This window comes from Taudactylus pleione, unplaced genomic scaffold (assembly GCF_031769625.1).
Source record: "Taudactylus pleione unplaced genomic scaffold, aTauple2 ptg000864l, whole genome shotgun sequence".
Taxonomy (NCBI): domain Eukaryota; kingdom Metazoa; phylum Chordata; class Amphibia; order Anura; family Myobatrachidae; genus Taudactylus; species Taudactylus pleione.
This window is the reverse complement of record NW_028285266.1, coordinates 279,735-286,707: the sequence shown is the minus strand read 5'-3', so window position 1 is coordinate 286,707 and position 6,973 is coordinate 279,735.

Sequence of the window (6,973 nt, the reverse complement as noted above, 5' to 3'; positions counted from 1 at the left end):
CAGAGGGACCAACCTAAAGATTTTCATATCTTGGCTTTGAAATAGATACTTTGATCTGTTTTTCTCAGCAGTGTAATGCCTTTTGGGTTTGCTTAAATTTAGGGTGATTTCCATGGGTAGAATTTTCTGTAGAAAACTGAAGAAAGCTACATCTGGAGTTGCGAAGTTGGTTTGATGCTTACCTTTGTGGTAGGGGACATTGGATTTCCCTTCCTATAGATACAGAAACTAGGATCTCCTTGGTGTCCATACATCTATAGTAAGTAATATTGAGGTCAGATGTCGGGGTTCCTTGTTCCTTCAACAGGATGGTGACAGGCTTGATAAATACAATAATCTAGTAGATTTATTTAAGGAAGTAAAAGAGCACGTGAGTCAAGGGAAGCTGACAATGGAGAAATAATCACCATACAAATTACAGTCAATTCAGCACAAATGAAATACGACAGATATCAGACAGCAGTTAGCAATATGGTAGTAAATAGGCAATAATTATCTTTACTAATTAGGCTTCTCTAACTGCTGAAGCACCTCTTTAGCTATAACTATGAAAAATATGGTTTCTCAATTACTTCAGTAAGCTATTATCTAAACACACAATAACCTTCTCAATACATATATATATAGAAGAAATAGCAACACATATTATTATTCAGAATACTAGCAAAATCATAGACTGATCAGTCATCTACTTTAAAGTGAATACAAAGTTATTTTGTTGGAGTACTCTCTTGCTAGCTGGTCACTGTCCTATAATGTGAATATACTTGTAATCCACAATAGGCAAATGTTACAGAATGCTAGTCCTTCTTGATTCCAGAGACCAATAGCTTCCACTTTCCAATTTTAAAGCACAGTCAATACAGTTCCACTTTTGTAGCACAGTTTTCTTCAGCACTCAATAGTATCAGTAGCTCAGTGCCAAGTGCTCTCTTATATCAATCTTTTCACAATATGGCTTTCCTCCTCTTTATACTAAATGTCCAGTTGTTCAATGGTAGCTCAATCAACACATATATCACTCAGTACATATATATATATATATATATATATATATATATATAGTTTAGTCTCTTGCAGGTATTAGAGTAACTAAATATTACAATATTCAGTAATTCTATAGGGACAATTGACTTTATCACTTTAACTCACACAACCTCTACAGAAATTTTTGCATGTGCTTCACTTGTTTTTCCCCTCTCAACCATCTTTTTCCATTAGTTTTTAACTTCTGTTTCACTGTCATTCTTCTGATCTTCATAAAATAAATTTACCATTTCATAAAATAAATGCATTTTTCATCCATTTGCCTGTTATCTAGATGTAGTTAACAGTGATTTCATTATTCATCACTCTCTGATTTGATTTCAATACAAGTAACTTTACAGGCCTATTGGTGTCCACTTCACAAAGGATGGGAGGTGCTTGTTTATTGCTGGTTTGTTTAGAGGCATTTCTATGCTGGTTTAGGTCAGTGTATAGTAGCAGTGCTGTGGTTATATGCAGAACCTTGCTGTAGCAGGAAATAACAGCAGATCAGCAGCCTCTGGTGTGGTTAGTTTGTTTGAATGCACTTATCTTCATAGTTACATACATAAAGGCTGTCTCACCTTATTGGGGACAACATACCACCTTCATGGGTGGATTTTTGTTTCTTGTTGGAAGGTCAAGCTAGATATCCATTTTGTTTGGTTATAAAGGCACCCATGGCACATGCTGTCCTCAATGCATTTGCTTTAGTTTTAGGTTTATATTGTTTAGACTCTGATAACTGGCCTTCTATTCCTTGTCACCATACATTAGCATGTATTAACTGATAATATCAATAAATAATTACCTTTTTCCATCAAATTATGTCTCCATGTTTTTATTTGGTTAAGCTATTATTCAGGTGATTCACACACAAGACTCTCATCAGCCATTTGGAGATTTATGCAACCAAGCAGCACAATTCTTTTTGAACTGGTTAAAACTCGGTGCACATCTAGTTTCACCTATGGTTGGAGTTTGCATTTAGTCATGGGAATCAATGTACATGTAAGCCTGGATAAGAAACACAGTTCAAATGAGGGAAGCCCATTTCTGGGAATATTCCACATATTAAGAAGTGCCAAATAAAGATTAGGCTCATCTGACTGGACCTCAGTTTCAGCCAAACAATTAGATTGTGGGCAACTTGGGCTGCTGGTCTTGTGGGTAATGTCCCACTGAGATACAAACACTTTGAACTCTGCACTCATGAACTGCATGATGGTTGTCAGTGAATATTTGTTGAGGAATCTGATGTACAGAGAAATACCTTTTTGTTTTCTTGATTACAGCTGCACTGGTGATAAAATGCAGATAATCAGACTTCTATCAACCAGAATATGATTCTACTGACACCAGGTGTTCCCCCTCCTCCATCAACCAAGAGAGGTCAGGGACCTCATGTAGAGTGAGGTGGTCCCTGGCCTGAAGGGGATGGAATACATTGCAAGGGACACAGACAGCAGCCATATGCTCAATGTCAGCAGACATGCTGGGCAAAAGAGCATCCTTCATCTTTCTCTTCGTGGCCTCCACACTGATGAACCTGGGCAGCACAGAACTTCTCTAGACAGAGATGAATAACAATTTGTTGACCACGAAGGAGCACTCCATCAGCGACAGTTCATCGCGCATTGCATAGAAGGGATGGAGGTCCTAGGACAGCTCCCTGGAGGATGAGGGCCAACTATCCAGTATAACCTTAGAAAGATGACAACACAGCATTAGCCTCAATAGTACACCATAAGATCTATCCAGAAAATTGATTTGCATACATCATACCCAAAATGTATTATGCTAAAGCCAACTATGTAATTTGGACCTGTTTTCATTCCTACAGTATTATTAACATCAATAATATTAATTTCCACTCATTTCCAGTAAATTTTGACAACCTCACATTTCACAATATTGTTCACCAATGTTGTCCAAATGTTGGCTAAACTAAGCAGCAAAGCAGTGGCACTAACACACAGCAGTTTAAAAGACACATCTATGAAACATTTCCACACAGCAGTGAAGACAGGATGGCAGTTTCATAAACTAAATGTCCCTATAGAAACCAAGAATGTTTTAATTAATAAAGAACTAGATCAGAGGCCCGAGGATTGTTTGATTGATTATTTGAATTGATTAATTTAATTTAGATTATTTATTAAAATGTAAAAGAGAAAAGGCCATTAAATAATACAATATTAAGCCATGGATTCCTCACAAGAAACTTAAGAGTTACACTGAAGAGCTGCAAACTCCAAATCAGCATATCTTACACTAGCAAATATTAGGAGGCTGACTTTCTGGCCAAAAACAAGGGCGCTGAGAGGGGGGGGAAGGTACAAAGTACCCAGGCCTGGGCTTGCTGGAGAGGCCTGGTGGGGGCCCAGGGCCGGAACTGCTCCCCCCTCCCTCATACAACAAATCAGCCCAGCACATGCTGCTGTGTGCTGGGCTGCACTGGGAGACTGCTCACGGCTGCTAAGAAGCAGCCACAGCAGTCTCCTATGCCTGTGGGGGGAGCGATCAAGCTGATCGTGCCCTCCACTAGTTATGTGCCAGGCTGAGGGGGCTCACTGCACCCCACTCGCCAGTGAGCAAACATTTTATATTTACCTAAGGGGGCATGGCCATGCCACCCATGATTAGGTCATGCCCCCTTTTTTACCGAGGCCCGGCGCAGCTCTTGACGGGCCTGGCCATAGAAACCAAGAATGTTTTCAAACTTTTCATTAATTGAGTAGTACTAGATCAGAAGTCAGAGAACAGTACAGGTAAATGGAGGCAGAACAGAGAAGTTGTTGTAAATATAAAGAAAACAGAAACAGACATGAGCCTTGCAAACCAGAAGACCGTCAAAAATACCCCAGTAAAGTACAATAAAGAAAAGTGGTGCATGATGGAAATATCCTTGGGCCCTTCCACCCACCCTTATGTTGTATATGAAAAATGACATGTAGAGTTTAACAAACCAAGCACTTCAGTGACAGAGACTTACACTTTTGTGGCTGAAGTCCTTGGTTTGTTGGGGCCCCCACAAAATAAGTTATGGGTTTAAGGCAGCTAACCATGTTGTTAATCCTCTCTGCAGTCTGAAGAGGTAATTCTCCTCAACCAATTGCTCATTCTCATCAGTTTTAATATCTTCATCACACAATATTAGCTTATCCCCACTGGAATCCACCATTAAAGTCTCTGCACATTGATGAAATTGGCAAGAAAGGTTTATCTCATAGAATTTGAAGTTTATTTTTATAAACATCAGCATTTCCACTTTTCAGGAAGGAGCCTCCTACACTGATTGCTCCCAAGGTTCCTAGCTGTGCTAAACACTCTTTCTGAGTACACGATGGAGGGTGGACAGTAAAGCAAAGCTACTTTGTACAGGGGGCTCTAAATTGTCTTTTTTTCCTCCCAGTAGTCAAAGGGACTGTCTAACATGCTAACTTGTACATTGTTGTTAAAATAATCCCCCACTATTTTATAGATGGTTATTGTATTAGATTGAGTCATGGTAGAGGTGTCAATAATTGTGGGCAATTCTTTTAGGCCTGAAATGATGACATAATGTTGTTTCACTTTGGTGCAGTGAATGAGCTCATCCCCATCACCAGTGTGTCTCTGGGAAATGATTATTTTTTTCCTGTCAGTAGCACTTGCAGGAGAAACTTAAGCAGGAGACTTTGCCATGTCATGTGCCACTTTAGCTAACAGCTTGCTCACAAGGAGCTCCTTGCATCTCTTAAGATCTGTGTCAGTTACACTACACCTTAAACCTAGGATCAAGCATGATTGCCAAAATGTAGTGATCTGATTGCAGGATCTTTGGTCAACCCCTTGGTCCTGACAAGCAAATACAGAACTTGATCTTCAAGTCCACCATACTTAGCTGAATCACTTAGTTTCATCTCCTACTTCAGTTTCTCTAGCTCCTTTTCCAATCTAAGTTAATGGTATTACCTGACTCGACTGGCAGTGTTTGAACTCACATCATTGGTTGCTACTTCAAATGGTTTCAGTATTTTGCATTAAATGCAATGAATAAGGTACAGTACATTCTCCCTCCCAGGGCCAGATCTACTATTAGGCAGCTTTAGGCAGCTGCCTAAGGCATCAGGATCTGGGGGGCACCCCTGAATCTGCCTCTCAGAAATTTAAGGATGTCTCTGAGAGAGGCATCCTTCCTTACAGGTGGTGGCTGTGGAACTTCTAAGACGCCACCTCCACACTTTTACCTGAGGCACTGGAAAGTGGGTATTGGTGTGTGTGTGTGTTATGGGGGAGTAGTAGGCTGACTAGGGTGCCGTGAGACCTTGTAATGGCCCTGCCACCTCCCCCCTAAGTAATGACTAGTTGGGTAGGTTTGGATGACTTGTTGCTGTTCCTCCATTTGCTGAAGCACATAAAGGGTGGTATTTCACCTGGTCACTACCCCTTGCTTTAGTTGGTGGCATGGCAAATTGAACTATTCTCGCAGCCATTGCAATCTTCTAAATGTGGTTGCTGAATGCCCAAATTGTTCAGAAATTTTTCTGGTCATAGACAGCATCTCCTGCATGTCCCTGTCATTTTTTAAGAAATTTGAACCACCAAGTTTATTCTGTTGGCAAAACATGGGACGTGTTCAAATTCACCCAGTTGTGATGCTCTCACAGCATACATTATCGGAAATGAGAAATCCTGAGGAGAGTCCTAGTGGTTTAAGCCATTTTGCTATGACATCTCTGAGTTTTCTAATACAGTAGGTTGATACCGGTATGCCTCTTAGTGAAGCCGGTGATAGAGAGAGTAGCCTGCCTGTGAATGAGCTGGTGCTGCATGTTAGATGCTACTGTTGCAGCTGCTGAAGGTGATACACCCATGCAGTGAGTTGTCATAGTCATATACTCTTTTGTTTGACAGTACTGCTTGTTCATATATCTGTGGTTAAGTGGACAGTGGATACAATGGCATTTTCTAGGCCAAGAACTAGTTTTCTTTTAATGTCCCTGTACAGACGAGGAATTGCTGTTCTTGTAAAATGGAACAGATAAGGCATTTGGTAGCAGGGACACAGGACCGCAATTCACTGTCTAAAACCGAATGCATCAATGGCAGATATTGGATGCAGATCTAATGCTAGCATAGTCGTCATGGCTTCAGTGACCCACTGTGCAACTGGGTGGCTGCATCATACTTGCTTTCTCTTGATTGTTTCACAGTCAATTGTTGTTTAAAACTAGTCTTTTTGGTCCCCTTCTGGGATGAAGATTTACCCCCAACAGCAGCAGTTCTAGTGCCCAAGGATACTTCTGGAGAATCCTGGATAGTGAAGGAGGCAGTTAGGCTTCGCAAATTGGATGCAGGAGGACTACCTCTGATCATTAATGAGGATATTTATGATGATGGTGTTGGTGGTGGAGGTTGCACGAGCTGGGAACTAGCTGAAAGCTGTGAGCTAGCTATTGCTGGACTATTTGTTATTATTTTAGCAGATTTTTCAGCTTTTTCCTAAAACTTTGCATGAACTCGCTGCAAAAGACATAACAGGGAGGAGGGACCACGTGGACCAGCCAATGAGCGGCCGCTACATGTAAAGCGGCCACTGATAGGCTAGCAGCCTGTGAGAAATAACAGATGATTCCAGTTATCTGTCATTTCGCGAGGTGTAAGTACATGTAACAACATATACTGTACTTACACCTGTTCGGCATGGTTCGCATAACTAGTTTTTCTGTTTTGCCAAGATCATGGATGCTACGGAGAGCGGCACCAGGATGGAGGTGAGTATAGGAACTTTTATTCAGGTACACCCATTGGATTCTATGGGGACAAGGGGACAGAACATCTAGCAGCAGGTAAGTATGTGTGATTGAGGTAGGTGTGTAATAAATTTATACTATCTACGGTGTGTGTTGTATCTTTTTTTAACTATTTATTTTACAGTGGGGTTACGGGTGCCGGCTGCCTG